Here is a 21,701-nt window from a genome sequence, read left to right on the forward strand (position 1 = left end):
TGCTAATTAGACGGGACAGCTTCCTGATATCCTTCTGGACAAAGCCACGGTGGCAGGGGCTGAGGCAGAGGTGGTTAGGGGCGATCAGGCTGGCAGTGGAGAGCAGTTAGGGGGTGATCAGGTCGGCAGGGGAGAGCAGTTAGGGATCGAGCCTAAACCAGCAGTTGGACATCCCTTGAGGGGTCCCGGATTGGATATGATGTAGGTCGAGCTGAGGGACTCCACCCCGCCCCTCGTGCATGAATTTTGTGCACTGGGCCGGTGGTATAATTATAAAAAGCTGTCATTTCTTTGCTTAACATCTATTTAAAATTCAAAATAAAGTGGACAAATCTTTTATTAGTGCTGGGGTCCAACCCCAGCGGGTCCAGGGGTCCCCAAAGGTGTGGACGGAGTTGGCGAAGAAGGAATGACATGGAGGCAGCGTTCAGTCGATCAGCATAGCAAGGTTCTCCCAACAGATTCTGTTGCCAGGTTCTTTAGCCAGGTTCTGGCTAGGATCTCCAACCAAGTTCTGGTGCCAGGTTCTGTGTCCATGTTCTCTCGCTAGGTTCTCCAGCCAGGTTCTAGCCTGGATCTCCAGTCAGGTTCTGTCGCCAGGTTCTAGTCAGGTTCTCTTGCCATGTTCTATCCAGGTTCTGTCTCTAGTTTCTGTCTCTAGGTTCTTCAGCCAGGTTCTCTGGCTAGGTTCTGTGTCTAGGTTCTTCAGCCAAGTTCTCTCGCTAAGTTCTGTTTCTAGGTTCTGTGTCTAGGTTCTGTCTAGGATCTCCAGCCAAGTCCTGTCTCTAGGTTCTATCTCTAGGTTCTGTGTAGGATCTCCAGCCAAGTCCTGTCTCTAGGTTCCGTCTCTCCAAGTTCTGTGTCCAGGTTCTGTCTCTGTTGTCTTGTTACATCTGTATTTATACCAGTTGATTTTAATCCTGTCAGTTTCTATTCCAAAGGTTAGGGTGTTTCTTATCTCCATTCCAGGGAGTAAAGATTATGTAGCTTAAGCATGATTGTTCTTAGTTAAAGTGATTAACTACCCGCCTGGCACTTAGTTAAGGAGTTTCACTCCCTCCCTAACTTCAGGGGAAAATTCCTACCTGGGGAAACAACCTTTCTTGGAGAGGTGACCTTGGTTAAAACTCATAGCACCAAGAAGGGGAGAAAACATATTAAGAACAGTATGCCATATTCGCCAGGTCCCTTGAAACATGCTGTGCAGATGTTCCTTCCCTGCAGCAACTGTGTCAAACAGCAGGGATGGACCGCCCCCGGCATATTAGCTCTTTTGAAAAGAAGCTTATTTCTTGGAAGATGCTAAACATTTCTCTTTTTGTCCCATATTTGCAAATTCCTAAATCAAATCCTATGGCCAGGGAATGAAATGGGACAATGAGCTTAGGCCTGAACTTCTGTGATAAGTTGATGGGATTCTCCTTAGACCAGGCTTAGTCTTGGAGCCAGAGTGAGGCTAACTTCAGCCTAAAGCATATGGTCAGCACAGTGGAGATGTTTGCAGCTGTTAGAATGGGAATAGAGAGGAATGGATAGGGGCTAACACTAAACAGCGTGCTCTGCAAGCTCCCATTACATTATACTGCACCCATGGCTTTACTTGTCAGTTTGCTTCATTAAACTATGAGAACTGTGTCTTTTATCTAAATAATCAACATTGAGAAGTGCCACCGATTAGGCAAGGGCCAAAAGTTATTTGAATGGATGAATGAATCAATGTGCCAACACTTTTGAATATTTCTTCTTAACAAGGATAATTTTAAACCCTTAGTCAGAACATCATGATCATACACAATGCAAACAGGCACTTGAACAAAAGTATTTGTAGAATTAGAGATTTGTTTGTTCAGAGGCCTTAATCTTTTTAAGTCATCAAATGACTTTTTGAACAAAATACTATAGGAAAGGCATGTGTGCATGAGTGATTACATTTGTACATAGAATAAGGATGGTAGATATATCTCAGGTAATTTAAATCTTCTTTGGTAGGGCACTTGGTATTTTATATTTTAAATTCCTAACACGTTTATAACATGTTTTGTTGCATGCAATACAAGTTAAAAAAGAAATAACTCTGTTTCAGCAATCTCAAAGCTGAACTAAGATCTTTGTGTTTTGACTTGTGGGAAGGAGTACTTTTTCTTCCTCAGTAGAGAGGTGGTAGAGAGCTGTGAAGAACAGTGTGGACCCTGGATTTTTAATCGCATAAATTAAAAATTCGCCCCCACCATCTACCAACTCTGTGACCTGGTGTAAAATGTATAGCCATAGCTTTAAACATAGAGGTGCCTTTCCTGTTATACTCAAGGGGCAACCCTTATTAAGAAATTCTGTGTCTAGACCTGGCCAGTATTTCTAAGTGGTTAGAGCGTTCACCCTCACACTGAAGAGTCTCCAGTTCAATTTGTGTCAAGGGCATGTATGTGGCTTGCAGGTTCCATGCCCAGGTGGCCGGGGTGCATGCGGGAGGCAGTCAATTGATGTGTTTCTTTTAAATCCATGTTTCCCTCTCTCCCTCCCTCCTTCCTTTGGCAGTCCTCACTTCCTGGTTTAGGGCCCCCCTCAAAGCCAGCAGAACCAGTCAAGTTGTTCTCGTACCTGGAATCTCTCTGACTCATTTCCATCTGCCTCATCTCTCTGATGAATCTCTTGGCTGTAGCCAAGGACAGATTTTTCCACACTTAAGAGTACAGGTGATTATATTGAGTCCATCCGGATAATCCAGGATAATCTCTCTTCCTCAGATTCTGTAACTCTAATCACATCTGCAAAGTTCCTTTTGCCAGGTAACATAACATATTCACAGGCTCAAGGGAGTGAGACATGGGACTCTTAAGGGGTCCATTATTCTGCCTACCATATTCTATCTATATAATATAATACTACACATACATGATTATCTGAGGGCACAAATGATTAATATACTTATGTAGGAAAATTAGAGTTGATAGAATAAGTAGAAAACAAGAATTCTAAAGCAAGTAACACACACACACATACACACACATATATATATGTGATGAAAGTAGTACATAAAAACAACAAAAGTGAGTTTTATTGGTTATCTATTTTTAGGAAAGAGAAGAAATCTGCTGTTAGATTTGTGAGAACAAAATCATGTGAGAAGAAATCCTGGGGTACTATTCATATGGAACATATATTGTGACAAGGTATGACATAGTTAAAAAGCGCTTAAAAAGTGAAATTTATATTTTGTCTTTATTCATAGTCGCCAAAAGTTGGAAGCAACCAAGATGTTCTTTAGTCAGTGAATAAATAAGCAAGCCGTGGTACATCCAGACAATGGAATCTTATTCAGCACTAAAAAGAAATGAGCTATTAAGTCATGAAAAGACACAGAGGGGACTTAGATGCATATTGCTAAGTGAAAGAACCCAATATGAAAAAGGCCATGTACTGTGCGATTCCAACTGTATGACATTCTGAAAAAAGGCAAAACTATGGATACGGTGAAAAAGATCAGTTGTTGCTAGGGGCTGGAAGGAGGGTGAGATGAATAGGCAGAACACCTACAGTTTTTAGGGCAGTGAGACCATTCTGTGTGATACTACAATGGTTATACATGTCATTTATATATTTGTCAAAAACCCATAGAATGTATAAGAGTGAACCTTAGTGTTAACTATGGACTTTGAGTGATAATAATGTGTCAATGTAGGTTCATTGGTTGTAACAAAGGCAACACTGTGGTACAGGATGTCCACATCCTGGGAGAGGTTTTGCTTTGGTGACAGCAAGAGATGTATGGAAATTCTGTACTTTCTGCTCAATTGCTGTGAACCTTAAACTGCTGTGCAATATAAAGTCTTTAAAAAATGAATTGCTCAGGAGGACTTGATAGGAAAACTTTAGGAGCTGACAGGCTGAATGAGGGTTCCAGTGTGCAGAGACCAGACATTGAACTGTATTAGCACTACGGATAGTTTTACTTAGGATTGCCAGTATTGGTTTGGTTTCTATTCTAAAAAATCTATACATCATATTGCAGGTCAAATTGTACTTTAATTGCGTATTCTAGTTTTTCATCTGCACACAATAATATATTTTTAACATTACTCATTGTTTTTCATTTCTGTTGGTATAAATAGTTAATATGAATGGGGGGAGAGGAAGCTGCTTGTTTTTCTGAGGGCTGTATGTGTTTGTGTCATTGAAATGAAGAACAACACTTCAATCAAGAAATCTAAAAAAACACTCAAAAACAACTAAGGAAAAAAAAAAAGAAAACAAAAAAACAGCCAGACTCAGCAGTTAAAAAGTAAAGAAATAAAGATAAAAAGTATTCCCTTAGTTTAGGATAAGGACAAGTAAAATGATACTTTCTCAGTATCCAATGATAGCCACTATGTATACAAGGGTATTTAGACTATTACCAGAGAGAAAGAAATATGGCTTAAATAATGTTCAATTTTGATGTTTCCATACGGTAACTAGGGGTTTCAGTTCCCCTTTATTCAAAACATAAGAGAGTTAGTAAATTATTTGGAGGCAGAGAACAAAAATCTCAGCTGCTATTTGCCTGCTGGTGACTTAAGTGCATTGCCCAGTAATTTGTTATTACTATCTAATTGACAGAAAACAGTTTGGTGCATTTTGAAGGAAGAGTGAGTGAGGCCAAGGGTTTGAGAAATAAAGAATGGCTTTTATGCTGTTATTTTTTTATTACCCATAATTTAAAGCAATTGCATGGATACCTTATAAATATTTTAAAAGTGACTTTTAAAGGTTTTTAAAGTCACTACAAAACAAAAAAGACCAAAATCTCAATTTGACAAGACAACAATTGGTCTATGTTAGTTTTTATTTCTGTCTGCTGCCGACTAAAACAGAATTAAACATTTACACCTAATTTGAAACAATACACAAAGCTATAGATGAATGTTAGAGATGAACTTGTCTGATAACTCTTTAGCCTGTATTTTTTAGTTTATCCCTTTCAGCCTGACTAGTGAATTAAAAAATTACAGTAACAACAACAACAAGAACAAGAAGTCAATCTTTGGAAGTATTCTACCTCATTTAACTGAGACTACTTTATCCTTTCCACATTCTTGGACCATTTAAAATCAGAGGTGTCCCTGCCTCCAGGAAGATACTGCGCAGCAGTGGTATGAAGTATCCTTATTTATATTCAATCACTTCCCTAGCGAAATTATCTCCCTCTTCCCACTTCAGAGCCCTGTGATGCCTCCCTAAATCTTATTTTCTCTTCAAAGTCTAGTTGAAGAGTCTAATGCCTTTTCATCCTCTTCCAGGTACGCTCTTTCCTTATTCCAGTCTGATCACATCTCTTGGCACACACAAATCCTTTGGAGTTCAGCTTGTCCTTCTAGAAGCACATCCTGTACCTTCTTTGGCGTCTATCCTGTTTCTATAGGCTGAGACTAGGGGAAAAGCTTGGTGGGAGGAGCATTCTCTGCTGCTGTCCACGGTCCTGAAACATTGTTGTGGACTAAGGAGGTTTTTCTTAAGCCTACATCTGGGGACTCCTATTTTCTTCCAGGAATTTTTAAATTGGTAAAGTAGTGCTGAACAGGAAAAGCAAGGCGAGAAGATATTGGAGGAGAAAGAGAGGAATGGACAGAGGTAGAGCTCTCATGACATTGCCGGGAGAAAATAAGGCACTTGGCTTTGACATAATTTTCAAACAATTGCAGGTGCCAGCTTGGGAACCAGAGGGATATAGTCAACGAAGAAGGAATGAAAAAAGTGTGTATGAAGTGATATAGAGCCTACCAATGTCGGCATGAGAAATCACATTGAAGTTGCTGTGGGCGAGGAGACCAGACAGGCAGCATGCTGTGAACACAGCATCGCTTGTGTCAAACCAAACTGACACAGATTTTTTCTTTATTTTCCTCTCTTGACTTTAAAACAAGTTAGCTAGCATTGTAGCAGAACAAATATCACTGTGACTTATGTTTCAGATTGTACGCAGCTGTGCACCTCTTGGGTTCTAGCGCTTCTGTAAGTGACATTCAAGCCTCAGTTGATGTAGTGGGCAGAGCACAAATACTCCCTGCGATCTCTATGTAAGTTCCCCCAACTAAAGTGTAACCTCCTCTAGGACAAACACGAGATATTAAACGTTTTTGCATATCTCAAAATGCCTAAGTAGAGTTCCTGGCTCAAATGAGAGGTTCAGGAATATTCCTGAAATCAATAAAACAATCACAGTGCCTTCCACAGAGAAAGTGCTCAACAAAGGCTTGTGAAAGGAGCCAGTGCTCCCTTTGCTGTAACATTCCCCTGCTCTCCTAGCTCCTTCTACTGTCCACTCTCCCTCCCCTGGGGACTCCAGGTCCCAGCAAACCTCCCTTCCGCGTCAGTCACTACTGTCGCTGCACGGGGGCGCTGCCCTCCTCCTGCCACCGGTCTGTGCCCTCTGCGGCTCACCCTTTATTCCTACTATTCAGCCCTAGTCCCTTTTCCCCTCCTGGATGTCTCTCGCACTGGGTCTCTGTCCCAGTCCTCCAGCCTACCCCGCAACTCAGCTCCACGTCCCCGCCCGCAGGGTAACGCGGTTGTCATGGACACGGCACCTGCGCCCTCCACCACCATCCCCTCCCCCCACCTGCCGCGCGGAGCTGGGGGCTTCTCCAACTCCGACCCCGCCCAGCCGGCTCCGAGCTCCCAGGCCGGGCGCTCTCGCGCCACCCCCACCCCGCCCGGTGCTGCCCGGAGCCCCGCGGAGCCGCGGGGGCCGCGGGGGCGCGCCAGGCGGCGAGCGGCCGCGCCTGCGCACTGACTCCCTCCCCTAGCGGCGATCCGGGCCGCTGCCGCTTGCGCTGGGGCTGGACGCGGAGCGGGAGGGGGGCGGGGGGAGCGGCTCCGCTTCCAGGCTCGAGTGAGGCGGAGACCCGGGCTGGCGGGCGGAGCAGGAGGCACCGCACCTCGGCCAGAGGCGGCTGCTGCAGCTGCTGCCCTTGCGCTCGCCGCCGCCTCTCCAGCGCTTCTGTGATCACCCCTCCAGCTGCTAGGCGCCGGCGAGAGAGAGGAGGAGGCGAGAAACTCCCACCGACCCACAGAGGTGAGTCCCGAGCAGAGCATCCTCCATCCTTGCCTGCCTCCCTCCCTCCCAACCTCCCTCCCTCCCATCCTCTCCATCCTCCCCTCCCTCCCAGCTCTCCAACCCTCCCGCCCGCATCCTTCCCAACATCCCTCTCTCCTCTCCCCTCCTTTCTCCCTTCCAGCCTTCCTTTCATCCCTTTCTTCCTCTCTGCCGGCCTCACTTCCTTCCCACCCTTTCTTTCTTCCCCGTCTTCCTTCCAGCCGCTCGCCCTAGAGCGCAGCTCTGCATCCTTTTCCTCTTGTCTCCATCTCTTTCTTCACCCCTTCCCGAGGGGAGATCCTTTGCCTGCTAAACTGTCCGGGTTCAGGGGCTCCCAGAAAACTGGGCACATATACTGAGAGACCTGCTCTTCCACGGCGGATGCCTGGCAGGTCCCGACGTTATTTGGATTAAAGGGTCAAGTTGGAAAGAGTACTAAGAACTGAAAGGGCAAGAGGCTCCAGGAAGAATCTATGGATTTGTGCTGTAGTAGAGTGGGGGCGGGGAGGGCTGTCACTTCGACGTGTTGCCCGCAGCCCCCCACACCCCTCTCTCCCGGGAATTACATGTTCTCAGTGTGTGTCTCACTCATGGAAAATCCGGGCTTCCCTGCCTTGATGGTCTCTGTGAGAAGCCACCGGGAAAGAAGAGAACAAGAAAGAGGGGCGGGGAGAGAAGGGTGGTAGCAGTGGATGCGGCTTGTGTCCTTTTCCCCTGGGCCTATTTGGATGGATGTTTTCAAACCACCCGCCTAACATTTGGCTTGGGATTGAACCCCTGTGTTCTTAGTCCTGTCTCTGCCTACTTGAAAGGCGCAAACTCTCTAAACTTTAAGGCGTGTGCACCACATTATTATTTATGCAATGTTTTCATCAGCACGCAAAGCACTGAAGTGGCTTGCTTTGGGGAGATGGGGAGTGGAAGGGTGGAAGAGATGCACTTTGTTCATTGTGGGTTAACTTCTAAAAGAGGTCAATGGACAGGCAGTTTCTGGAGTAATGAGGTTATGGTCTACAGGCTTATCAATATACCACTTTGATAGCATTAGGTGCACGAGAGCCTGTAGCCGATGACCTTACCCTCCTCGCATCGCACCTACCTGACAGGACTTGGGAAGATGTTTGTAGAGAAGATGTTTTGTAGTTTATGGAAAAGTTGAATGAGCTCTGGGGTCATTATTAACAATTTAAAATTTCAGTTGCTTTGGCACCCATTGTTTTCACCAACTCACATGTTTTACTTTGCTTTCTTTAGCTTACACTCCAACCCCTTCTGTTATATAGGTTAATAGTAAGTTGTCAGTTTCCCTTTTTGCAAGCATTACTGCTGCAAATTTTATTTATGTGTGGCGAGACAGCCATGCCTCAGAATGTTCAGTGTACTCATCATTTCAGAAAGGTCCAACAAACAGTGTAAGTACAAATCAAAAAATGGAGTCTTTAGAAGCCTGCATTTTGCCCTATCTATAGTCTCCTTTAAAAAAAAACAAAAACAAAAGCAGAAAATATTAATATCTGTAGAACAGCTGTGTTTTATGTTTAATGAGTATGTGGGGAGGGACTGAAATTAATGGCGGATTCAGTGAAGTTGCCAGGAAAAAAAACTATTGTGTGGAGCAAATTATTGATTTTTTTCTTTTCATCGAAATTATTATATGCCAGTAGCACAATATGCACTTTTGCATTTTCTGAGACTGTGAAGTAGGAGTTGAGATGAGGAGAATTACCTTTCAAAGTGATGGAGTGCTGATTGGATGAGAGCTGATATAGTTAATCATCTGAAACAGTTTTTAGGAAGTGTGCGATATTGGGAATGATGGACCCACCCCCGGCCCCAACTCTCCTTGGTAGGAATGCAATTCCACTAATGGCTTGGCTGACTCTGCAGCAATGTGGCTGAAAGGTAGTTGAATTATGAGTGTTACCAACATTCTGATACAGAATTGCAATCAGCCCTGTGTGCATTGGAATGGCTACCTTATTTAATAATGAACACAGTTGTAGATGGGGTTGGTGTTGTTGATGTTCCTTTTCCTGGAATGCCATGAAGCAAGTAAAAACTTTGGTGGTGATTGTATATGAATATATAAGTTAGTACCATCCTAATGTACTTTCAGATGACTTTTCCCTCCCGGTAACTCTACTGCTCTTGCTCTCTCTCTCTCTCTCTCTCTCTCTCTCTGTGGGGCTTCATATATGTAGTGTGGGAAGGAAGCAGCCCTGCTCATTTAAAAAAATATATTTTTATTGATTTCAGAGAGGAAGGGAGAGGAAGAGAGAGATTGAAACATCAATGATGAGAATCACTGATTGGCTGCCTCCTGCATGCCTCCTACTGGGGATTGAGCAACCCAGGCATGTGCCCTTGACTGGAAACGAACCCAGAACCCTTCATTCCGAAGGCTGAAACTCTATCCACTGAGTCAAACCAGCTAGGGCCACACTGCTCATTTTTATTGCAGTTTGCTATAAAGAGTGATGTGAGTATGTGCTCAGTTTTTAAATACTGTGCTTACTAAGGAAAGAAAGGTACCTTTAATTTGTTTCCTTTGTAAATATTCATTCACTCACAGAAAACAAAATTTACAAGGTTATTAAAGAAAAGAAACGAACACTTGTTTACAGCAAGATTTTGAGAGAGACTTGAGTACAATTAATACAACATGAAATAGACAAGCAGCTAATGTCTTATAGAAGCAGCCTGCTACTCTGACTATAATCCATTTTACAGATAAGGACCAACTTCTGAAGAATTTCATTTCTACAGACTTTTGCCTTTAGTTTACTGGACCTTTAAGAATGTATAGTCCATATAAAGCCCAACAGAACATTTTGTGCACCCCATAGGAAATATTCTGGAACATTCTCTGTGCTTCCCTCAGAACGCTTAAAACCTTCCTAACCCTGTGCTTAGTGGTATGAGGTTTTCAAAAGAAGTAAAAGACACTCTTCGACCTTAGCTTACACTCTAGTTGAGAACAGGCATTTGCACGAGGTCATATTTCACAGTAGCAAAGAAGGAGATCTTTGGAGAGAGCTTTAGATTTGAGTGCATGCTCTACTGAAGTAGTAGAGTGTTCTGCCCTTGCACACTATTTAAGTCTTTTTCCTCCTCCGAAAAATGGGAATTATGGTGGAATCTGGTTCATGGGATTGCATTAAGGATTAAATGTGTTACAAAGCATGTGTTAAGTAAGCATAATTATAATGAGGAGAAATGGTTTAAAAACAGTCCAAGACAATAGATCAGTGATGGCGAACCTATGACACGCGTGTCAGAGGTGACACGCGAACTCATTGTTTTGGTTGATTTTTCTTCGTTAAATGGCATTTAAATATGTAAAATAAATATAAAAAATATAAGTGTTTGTTTTACTATGGTTGCAAATATCAAAAAATTTCTATATGTGACACGGCACCAGAGTTAAGTTAGGGTTTTTCAAAATGTTGACACGCCGAGCTCAAAAGGTTCGCCATCACTGCAATAGATGTTGATGTACTGGAAAGAAATGAAGACCATGTGTTAGAGGCGTTCCAAAGAGGACAGATGTTTCTGGAGCCAGGGAAAGATTCCAGTCAGGAGTAGCGCTTGAGCTTGGACATAGACTCCTGCAAAGAATGTCATGCATGGCAGGTCCCACAGCTGGAAAAGCAGAGCGGGAGGAAGCCTGTTGTGTTTGGGAAGGCTGTTCCTGGAATTTTTTACATACTGATGAGTATATTAAAAGGTATTAGATATATACAGTTAGAGTAATTACTGTAGCAATTGGGATAAAACAACTTCTTGTGTGTGAGGTCCATTCTATCGTAGAGTGTTCAGCTACCCAGGGGAGTTTGTGTAAGTTCTTTGCTTCACCCGAAGCTCCACCCCAGGACACTGAGGAATACAAGGTCTGTGTCACAGGGTGGGCCCAGAGTATCGTTTTTATCCGTTTCTTTAAACTTAAAGAAAACCTAACCTTTCTAAACAATTATTTAATATTATGATAATATAGTTATCACAGCTCTCTCTTATGTTGCAAAGTATTTCTGGACTCTTTTCTTGGAGAATAATAACCAGGATTATTTTATGTTGGTATATATGAAGCCAGTGTCTGTTAGAGTAATTGTATTTTTTGGAACTTTATTTTCACTTTATTATTGACTTTGCTTAATCACCACAAGCCCTTTTCTTGGGGGTGGGGGCTGTTCAAGATTATTAATAATTCCAAATGGGTTCTGATCTTTTAAATGTTTTACTGGGGGTGAAGGTGGGCTAAGGATAGAGGATCTATCTGGCACTGTGTCTGAGCAAGCTAAATATCTTCTCAGTGTGGGGTGGCAATTGCTCACTAGCTAAGACTGTTGGTAAACCTTTGTGTTTGGTCGGTGTTCATTAACTTTTTTGAAATATACATCCATGAATAATTTATCCAGCATTATAGTGATATAATTAATATCCAACATTATAAGTGATATAATTAAGTTATTTTATATATGTAAAAAGAGATTTTTAGAACATTTTACCTGTAGGTAACAAAGGTCAGTTTTTATAGTGTTCATGTTTAATCCATTTTCAATAGATAGACACAATTTCATTGCTTTCTCCAACATAGTTAATGCTTTTCTTATATTTATTATTTTGTAGTTCTAATAAGATAAGAAATTGGTTTTGTGGATATTATCTTAAGATACATAGTTAGAATATGAATATATATATAAAAAAGCTAACAGTTTAACAGACCACAGACGTAGCATTTTTATTTTATATTTTAAGGTTTTTCTCAATATTCTGATGTTTTAAAGATTCAGCAGATCTAAATAAAACATCTTCAAATATATTACCTCTAGTCAGTTCCATATTAAAGCATCAGTAATTTTTGAAAAAATTGACTTTTGGACATTTTTATTTTTTTCAAATGTGAATTTTACTGTGGAGGTGAATTTTAACCCGACCACAAATATGCATTCTATAACTCTTTGAAATTATTACTTGTAACACATTATAAAAGACACAAAGAGATAGTCTGACTTTATAAAGCTTAATTTACCGGACTTTTGTGCCTCTTTGTTTAAAGGCTGCCTGTGTATACAACTCCGAGACTGTTACTTTTCAGCTGTGAGTCCCATGTGCATTAACAGGAGTGAAATAAGAATTGTGAACTCAGGTTAAGGTGTTGTCCAAGCAGAGAGGTGGAGTAAGGATGGAATAAAATGAATTCACTTTTGTTTCATCTATTGAGCTGAAAATTTATAACTGCCTGATTAATTAGGGGTTTCCTATATTTTTGCTCCCATGCAGATGCAGTTCATGTTGCAGTTGTTTATACAGACACATATATGTATATACATATGTGTATTTTTTCAGTTAGCAGTCTTTTAAACTAGATCATGGTTGTGAAGCATTATGTAAAAACAGGTATTGGTTTTTCAGTATCTTGCTAGCTTTCAGTGTCTTGCTATTTTGTTTACTTATCTTTTTGGGAGAGCCAAGTAATACAACACTTGTGGAAACAGCCCGATTGGGCTAGAGATCCAGATCAGCTAACATCCCAACTTGCTTCAGTGTTCCTACATTAAATGACTGACATGCCATTGTGTTGGGGTAGAAATAATTTAATTTTATAAGATCACACGGGCTATAGAAACATTAATAGGACACTTTTGATATATTCATTTTATGTAAATTGGGTTTATGTTGTTCATTCCATATTGGCAGTAAATCCACAATCTTTTTTTTATAGTGCCTTGGTGTTTCACAACTAAAGATATGAACTCTTTTTAAAAAAATATATATTTTTATTGATTTCAGAGAGGAAGGGAGCGGGAGAGAGCGATAGAAACATCAATGATGAGAGAGAATCATTGATCAGCTTTCTCCTGCACATCTCCTACTGAGAATCTAGCCCGCAACTGGTCATGTGCCCTGACAGGGAATCGAACCACAGCCTCCCGGTTTATAGGTAGATGCTCAACAAAGCTATTAACTTTTAATGGAGACGTGTCAGTTCTCCCACAGCCTACTAGAACTGACAAAGATGCCATAAATGACCAAAGAATCTGATGTTCTCATCTGATTTTAATTGTGTTTAGACAAGGGTTTGGTGAGAATCCATTCATCCAAGTGTATCGGAAATTCACAGGGCCCAAAGCAGTTGTTAAATATCATTAATTCATCTTTCAGTAAGAAGGTAGGAATGTACCTTAAATATCTCAGGAAGAAGGAATTGTCCTCAGCTAGTTCTAGGAGAGGGTAGATCACAATTCTTGAGAATTTATGACTACTCTTCACTTCATTTTTTTCTTCAGGTATTGATACCTGCTGGTGTTATTTAACAAAATATGCCCCATTTCCCCTCTCAACTATGCAGAAATGGCATAACGGAGTCTATATAGCACTCCTTGGAAAAAAATGTCAGCATTTACATTTATCCCTCTCTTCTGTTATATGTTCTATGTATTTTTTAAACACATTAACCTAACCTGAATTCATTCAACAGGATTTTTTAAAATCCTTGCTCTGTCAAGAGCATTGGGCTATATTACCTATATATATACAAGGCTAATATGCAAGGTGTCCCCTCAGGAGTTCAACCAGGAGACCGGGAGTTCGATTGCTCGCTATGACGTGTGCTGACCACCAGGGTGCGGCACGGAATGAAGGAAGGCCCTGGCTGGCAGCCGGAAGGCCCTGATCAACCCTGATGTCCAGCCAGACCTAGGGACCCTATCCATACATGAATTTCGTGCAGCGGGCCTCTAGTAATTTTATAAAAGCACTGAATCAGACCTCAGGACACCTGTGTTTTTCCTTCAGGTTTTCAGCTAATTAGTTGTATGACTAGATAAGCCTCAAGCTGTCCAAAGCTTATTTATTAAATGTTTAAGTGACTTGGATTAGATGATATATGTAGTGTCTTCTAGCTATAAAATTCTAAATTTTTCACATGTGATTATTCTTTAAAATTTCAAGGCATGTGTGCTGTTTGATTTTTTTCTTTTGAAACATAAACCACTTGCTACATGAGAAAACCTTCATCTTCAGTGCCATGGGCTTTCCCTTTTGAAAGAAAATTGCAAATTTAGCTTCACAGTGTCTCTGGACAAAGGAAAACTAAGAACTATTTCATTTTCTTATCTCCCCATCTTTTCCCTCTCTCTCCTTTTTATGATCTTTCCTGGATTGCAGGTACAGTCAGTTACCTTCATTTAGGGACCAGCCCAAAGTACAGTTGGATTGTTTGTGTAATGTCACTGTCTTTGAGAAACACTAAGTGATATTTATGTAGTTAGAATAACATTTATTTAAGAAGTTATATACTAGTATACTCTAAGGTTAATATTTTTGTCTTGCTTCTCCCCCGGATCCTATCCTGTGGGACTGTGTGGTCACCAGTCTTTCTATCAATCCAGCTCCAAATTCCCATTAAAAACTTTGAGCACTACCCAGTTTGGCTCAGTGGATGGAGTGTCGGCTTGTGAACTGAAGGGTCCTGGGTTTGATTCTGGTCAAGGGCACATACCAAGGTTGCAGGCTCCTCCTGGCCCTGGGCCCTGGTCAGGGCTTATGTAGGAGGCAACGAATCAATGTGTTTCTCTAACATTGATATTTCTCCCTGTCTTTCTCTCTCTCTAAAAATCAATGGAAAAATATCCTCGGGTGAGGATTAAAAAAAATTTATAATTAAATTTGCTGAGATAGGTTATATATATATTAATAAAGTACATCCATTTACAGTTGTGTGTTGACAAATATACCTGTGTAACCACCACTTCAACTAAGATAAATTTCCATTGCCTCTGCTTTATTTGATTTTCATCTTTATAGATTAGGTTTTCTTGTTCTAGAAATGGATATAGTTGAATCATAAAAATATGCACTCATTTTTGTCTCTTGTTGAGCATATGTTTTGAGATTTGTAAATGATTTTGAATATATAAACTTCGAGAAGAAAATATAGGAAGAAGTCTGTGATTTGGTTGAAGCAAAGAAGTCTTAGGATGCAAAAGCACTAATCATAAAATTATAAGAAAAATAGAAACTAAACTTTATATCAAAAAAAGTCCACTCTTCAAAAGACACACGATTTGCTAAATCTATGTATCTCTATATATCTGAAAGAAGACTAATTATTCTAGTTGTATATAGAACTCTTGCATCTCAATAAGAATACAAACAATCCAACTAAAAATGAACAAAATATCCGAAGAGCTATTTCACAAAAGAAGGTATACAAATGAGCAATGAGCATATAGAAAGCCACTTAACTCTCTTATTCACCCAAATAATGAAATTTAAAAACCACAGTATACTACCACTCTACAAACACTAGAATGGCTAAATTGAAAAAGACCAACAATATCAAGTTTTGGAGAGTGTGAAGTAACCAGATGATGCACTGAGAGTTTGCTGGTGGGAATGTAACACTTTAGGAAACACATTGGTAGTTTCCCTGAGTGCTAAAAATACTCTTAGCACACAACCTGGAGATTCTGCTCCCAGGTGAAATTAAAACATATGCACAAAGGCTGTTTTTACATGAAAATGAGTATCAGCTTTGCTCATAATAGTTTCAAACTAAAACCAATCCAAATATCCACCAGATTCCTATTTTAAAGCTGTTCTTTTAAAATGGAAAACAGCCGAAACCGGTTTGGCTCAGTGGATTTAGCGTAGGCCTGCGGACTGAAAGGTCCCAGATTCGATTCCGGTCAGGGGCATGTACCTGGGTTGTGGGCACATCCCCACTGGGAGATGTGCAGGAGGCGGCTGATCGATGTTTCTCTCTCATCGATGTTTCTCACTCTCTATCTCTCTCCCTTCCTCTCTGTAAAAAATCAATAAAATATATTAAAAAAAAAATGGAAAACAAAGCCACTGATCATTTTTTTTAGAGAGGTGCTATTTGCCATGTGTAACCTGGCAGCAGAAGAAAGGAAATACATTCAAAAATATTTGTAAACATAAGCAATCCAGAGGCAGGTCACTCCAGGCATCAGACCTAGACTTAGATTCTCCTCTCTGCCGGTCTCTGGACTCTGCCGTTCTGAGTCCAGACCTCATCTTCAATCAGTGGTCCCGTCTGATCTCACTGGCCAGCACTGGATCACATGGCCATCCCATCCAGTCAATAGCAAGGGGAAGGAATCACCATGCATGATGGGCTTAGAGTCCTAGGGGTGGGCAAACTTTTTGACTCAAGGGCCACAATGGGTTCTTAAACTGGACCGGAGGGCCGGAACAAAAGCATGGATGGAGTGTTTGTGTGGACTAATATAAATTCAAAGTAAACATCATTACATAAAAGGGTACGGTCTTTTTTTTTTTTTTTTAGTTTTATTCATTTCAAACGGGCCGTAGTTTGCCCACGGCTGGCTTAGACTAATGGGTAGATGAGCCGAATGGCAGTTCTGTTCAGAAAAAAAGATGGGGGAAAGGAATGTTGGGTAAGCAAATAGCAGTGTTTGTGATAATTTGATTTAGAGACCTGCCATGATGTTCTCAGTCTTTGGGAAAGAGGTTGAAGTAGAAAGCTAGGTTTGTAGGAAAAGAGGAATGAAGACATTTAGACCCTAGTTCAGGGGAGCGAGTCTAGGTCCAAGGGAATAGTTCAGAGTTGGCAAGTAGACAAATAGTGGCGAGCAGAGCCAGGCCCATGGGGCCCATGGAGCTGGGACAGGAGGCAAAAGTCCGCGCTGGCAGTAGCCTGAGATCCCGGCAGGCCAACTTGATTGCGGTTTGCCCATCTGTGAAATCAGGACCTCGGGCAAGAAGATTTTCATGTTTTGCTTTTAAAGCAGAAACTAAAACAGTAATTATTCTCTCTTTTTTTAAAGGTGTTTGCAACCACTTTAGATTCTTGTGTGTGTGAGTGTGTGTGTGTGTGATTTTTCCCCCCTAATAATTCTGTTATAAACCTCGGCCTGCATTAGTTCCTTATAAGTGCTAGCTAATAGATTAAGCCTCCAAACTCATTCTATCTTTGAACAAATCCTATTTCTGGTTAAACAAATGGAGCAGTCATACATCAAGTAAACTTTCTCTTTTTTTAAAATATATTTTTTATTGATTTCAGAGAGGAGGGGAGAGAAAGAGAGAGATAGAAACATCAGTGATGAGAGGGAATCATGGATTGGCTGCCTCCTGCACATTGGACTGAGCCCGCAACCCACGCATGTGCCCTTGACCAGAATTGAACCTGAGACCCTTCGGTTCACAGGCCAATGCTCTATCCACTAGCCAAACCAGCTAGGCTCAAGTAAACTTTCTTACAAGTTGTTGAAACCACTGCTTTGCCAGATATAGCCCTGGATCTGTATATGAATAAGATATAGTAGCACTTGACCTCATGATGTAACAGTCTAGTAGAGGTGAAAAGTACCTGAACAGTTTAATCCCAGAGAGAACATGACAGCTAGAACATGACAGTGTGTAGTGCAGTGTGGTATGGACTCCGCAATGGCATGGGTCTCAAGTCCAGGCGGACACAGAACCAGAAGCTTTGCTCTAGTATGGATGGGAGGGAGATGAAGGAAGGGATGACCTTGTATTAGTACCTTATTCAGCCCTGCCTTGGTCTGGGAACTGGGACAGGCTGTGTCAGCAGGAAGATGAGATTAAGGAGCACTGGGGGGGAGAGGAGAAGTCACATCCAGAACTGAGGCTGGGACTCCGATAACTGCTCAGGAGGCCGCTGAGGAGTGGGACGGGAGTAAAAGGGAGAGGCTGGGAGGCAGGACATATCTGGACACTATCTGTATAGAGGTATCTCAAGAATGCAGTCACAGAGGGGACATTGTTTCAAAAGGAACATGTTTTGTGTTTTCACACTTTCATCAATACATGACCATTGTAGAGCATCTAGAAAATAACAAAGAAAATAAATGTGAGAATAAAAATTACTGAAGTCTAACTCTCCAGTGAACATTTGGTGAATTTCTGGTTGTTTTTGTCCCCCTCCCCCTCCACGTTATGAGTATACAGTATCCGAGTTTATCATGTAGAAGACTTTTCAAAGCAAAGCTGAGATCATAGGTATTATGTATCGTGTTCTCATTTTTAATTAAACATATTGAGCATTTCCTAGGAAAATGAGAAGTCTTCTTTCACATCAATATCTGTGTAACATTACATTGATTGGAGTTTAAGTTTCCAGTTTTTGGCTACCTACAGAGGTAAAATGTTTGTGCTCTCTGCCTTCAGGTATGGGCTGCGTCCTGGACAGATTGACTTTGGGAGACTAAGGAAGGTGCCTCAAAGGTGCAGGTGTAGCAAGATATACACTTTTATATTTACTTAAATGGTAACATGGAGTTCTATCCCTCATTTTCACTTCACATAGAGCTTAGCTGGTAATAAATATATACACCATTTTTTAAAATGTAACTTTTTATTGATTTTAGAGAGGAAGGGAGAGAGAGAGAGAGAGAAAGAGAGAGAGAGAGAGAGAGAGAGAGAGAGAGGGAGAGAGAGAAACATCAATGATGAGAGAGAATCATTGAACATCTGCCTCCTGCACACCTACATTGGGGATGGAGCCCACAACTCGGGCATGTGCCCTGACCGGGAATCAAACCCTGACCTCCTGGTTCATAGGCCGATGCTCAACCATTGAGCTATGCTGGCCAGACCACACCATTATTTTTTAACCGCTACCTATTATTTTATAGTGTGGTTGTACTATGATTTATTTAATCTTTGTTTTCATAGATATTTAGTTCCTGCCAATTTGCTATTTCAAACTATGCCATGGAAAACATCCTTAAACAGGTTTCTTGTCCACATGTACTAGTGTGTGCTTTTCAAAGGATAGACTGGTAATTGTAAGTTTGGAGTCATGAGGTATGCACATTTTAGATTTTAATAGTTGATGCCCAATTCTCTTTAAAATGGTAGTGCTAATTTACATCCCACAAGCAGATCAGGAAATATAAATGTCCTTACCCTTTTACCAGTATGGCATAATTTTAAAGGTGGAGAAGTTTACCAATGAATAGGTACGAATGGTATCTCTTTGTCCTATGAATTTGTTTCTCTGATTTCTAGAGAGGTTGAGTATCTTTTCTTTTTTGCCTAAAGGCCTAATGTTTTGCTTCTGCTGTGATAAGTGTGTTCGTATGTTTACCGAGGTTTTTCTAGTGGATTATTTATTTTAGTATGATTTACTTATTATATTCTCTGGATTTAAAGACTGTTGTCCCTGAAGTAATAATATGCTATCATAACTACAATAGTTTAACAGTATGTTGTGATAGCCAGTAAGTGATGGATTTTCTTTTTCCAAACTTTTCTGTCTGTTTTTATACCTTCTCTTTAGAAGGATATGAAAACTAGGTTATCAAATTTCATAAATAACACCCTTGATATTTTAACTGGTACTATATTTAATTAAAGATAATTTGAGAAGAGAAGTAACAACTTTCTAATTCAGGGGTTTGGAATGTCTGGCCTGCAGGCTGTATAAGTTCCAAGAAATTATTTGGTCTGGCCCTGCCAAGTCATTAGGGGTGAGTTAATTAAATATTTGACCAGCCTTAACTGGTTTTGCTCAATGGATAGAGCGTTGGCCTGCGAACTCAAGGGCCCCGGGTTTGATTCTGGTCAAGGGCAAGTACCTCAGTTGCAGGCTCCTCCCTGGCCTGGGCCCTGATGTTACTCTCACACTGATGTTTCTCTCTGTCTTTCCCTCTCTCTTCCACTCTCTCTAAAAATCAATGGAGCCCTGACTGGTTTGGCTCAGTGGATAGAGCATTGGCCTGGGGACTGAAAGTTTCTGGGTTTGATTCTGGTCGGGGGCATGTGCCTTGGTTGCGGGCACATCCCCAGTAGGGGGTGTGCAGGAGGCAGCTGATCGATGTTTCTCTCTCATCGATGTTTCTAACTCTCTATTCCCTCTCCCTTCTTCTCTGTAAAAAATCAATAAAAAATACATTTAAAAAATCAATGGAAAAATATTCTTGGATGAGGATTAAAAAACAGTGTTTGACCAAATATAGCAGGCTAATTTTTAAGTTGATAATTTTATATGGCCCGTGAATGATATTATAAATATCCAAATGGCTCTGGCAGAAAAAAGGTTCCTCACCTCTATCATCTAGTTTATAGTCCTTCCATTGGCATGTTTTTTTTTTCTATGAAGAAAAAAAGTTATGATACTGAAGGCCATAAAAAATGAAGGACATTTATTAAGAAGAGACAGTTCATGGTTCAAATATTGCTCATTTTTTCTTTTAATTTTCTTCAAATTTTAAATTAGAAATTTTTTATTCTAATTTAGATTTAGTATGAATGATTCTTCATCTATGAAAGTAGGGTGAAGATGTTATACAGCATAACAGCTCCAGTATAAAAATGATGACAAAATAACAGCCAAAGAATAAAGTCATTTATATAAAAAAAATAAAGTCATTTAGATTTAGTGTGAATGATTCTTCATCTATGAAGTACACTATACTATAGTCTAAATATACCTTTTTATTTAAAAATTATTCTCAATATTTATTTCTTCCTTAGTACGCCAAATACATTATTATATTTAAAATCAATCAGTATATTTGTTAATCTTTCTCTTTGGAATAAGCAGTGTATACTTGGATTCCATATACTCACTTCCAAATATTTACTTAGTATGTTTCTAGGCCTTTATACCTAAGTATTTTAAAGTGATTTTTTTTTTAATGTGGCTCTTCAATAGCATGGGCTAGATTTTTTCTGGACCTTGGATTCCATTGAGTGAACACTGTTCTGATGATGGTGATAAACATGCTTATGCTAATATTCACAGTATTAAACTTTCTAAAGTTTCTCTAAATGACTTTATTCTTTGGCTGTTATTTTGTCATCATTTTTATACTGAAGCTGTTATGCTGTATACCATCTTCACCCTACTTTCAGCATTGTTTTTTGGAATGTTTAAATACTAAGACATCAGCCAGTTCTGCACTACTCAGAAGCTTTGGGAGTGTTCAGTTTGGTGCAGAGTTTAATTTTTGGGTACTAGATCTGTTTCAGACTTCAGGGGAAGGTGAACTTTAGTATTATTTTTATGATCTTTTATCATGAAAAATGGTTACTTTGAATGAAAACCTTTCAATGATTCTGCACATTAAGAAAATGGGCAAATCGCCTTAAACTAACTGTAAGTATTCATCTGGTCTAAGCTGTATGCATACATATCGGTATTGATTTATCATTAATGAACCCATCACATCAAAATTCTGTGATCCACATCAGTTATTAAAGATGATACAAATTGAAAGCATGGATTTTCTTTGTAGGATATTAATTGAATATGGATTTGAAATTATTAGTAAGTGGCAAGTCAAGATATTTTTATTAATGCTGAATCACTTTATCTAGTTTATAAAAATGTGGTTAACATTTTAATTCTGTTTTTTCATAAAGAATTGCACAAATAAGTATGTTATAATAATACTAATACTATAAGTTTGAACAAAGATATCCATGAGCAGCATATAGCTGTTTTTGGCTTGAATAATTTGAGGTAGATCTATTTATCTGATGAAATTATCTTGACGCCTGGCTGCCTATGGAAAGAATTTTGTGTGCTGTTGCTGTGATGAATAGCTGATCTCTTAAATTAAGGTGCATTACATTTTGTGGCTGCTTATTTTAACTTACTGTTGCAGAA

At 40.2% G+C, this 21,701-nt stretch overlaps 1 protein-coding gene across 2 annotated transcripts in view; it reads left to right on the forward strand.

Moving 5' to 3' along the window:
* Positions 1-6,881: 6,881 nt before the first annotated feature.
* Positions 6,882-21,701, forward strand: part of CTNNA2 (catenin alpha 2) — a 1,104,237-nt gene continuing 1,089,417 nt past the window's right edge. For both annotated transcript variants that reach the window (XM_070429588.1, XM_070429589.1), the window contains exon 1: positions 6,882-7,051. The gene's annotated coding sequence lies outside the window, so the exon portion shown is untranslated. The remainder of the gene's footprint in view (positions 7,052-21,701) is intronic.

Source organism: Myotis yumanensis, unplaced genomic scaffold (genome assembly GCF_028538775.1).
Source record: "Myotis yumanensis isolate MYYU_CA2020_CCGP unplaced genomic scaffold, mMyoYum1.0.hap1 SCAF_11, whole genome shotgun sequence".
Classification (NCBI taxonomy): Eukaryota; Metazoa; Chordata; class Mammalia; order Chiroptera; family Vespertilionidae; genus Myotis; species Myotis yumanensis.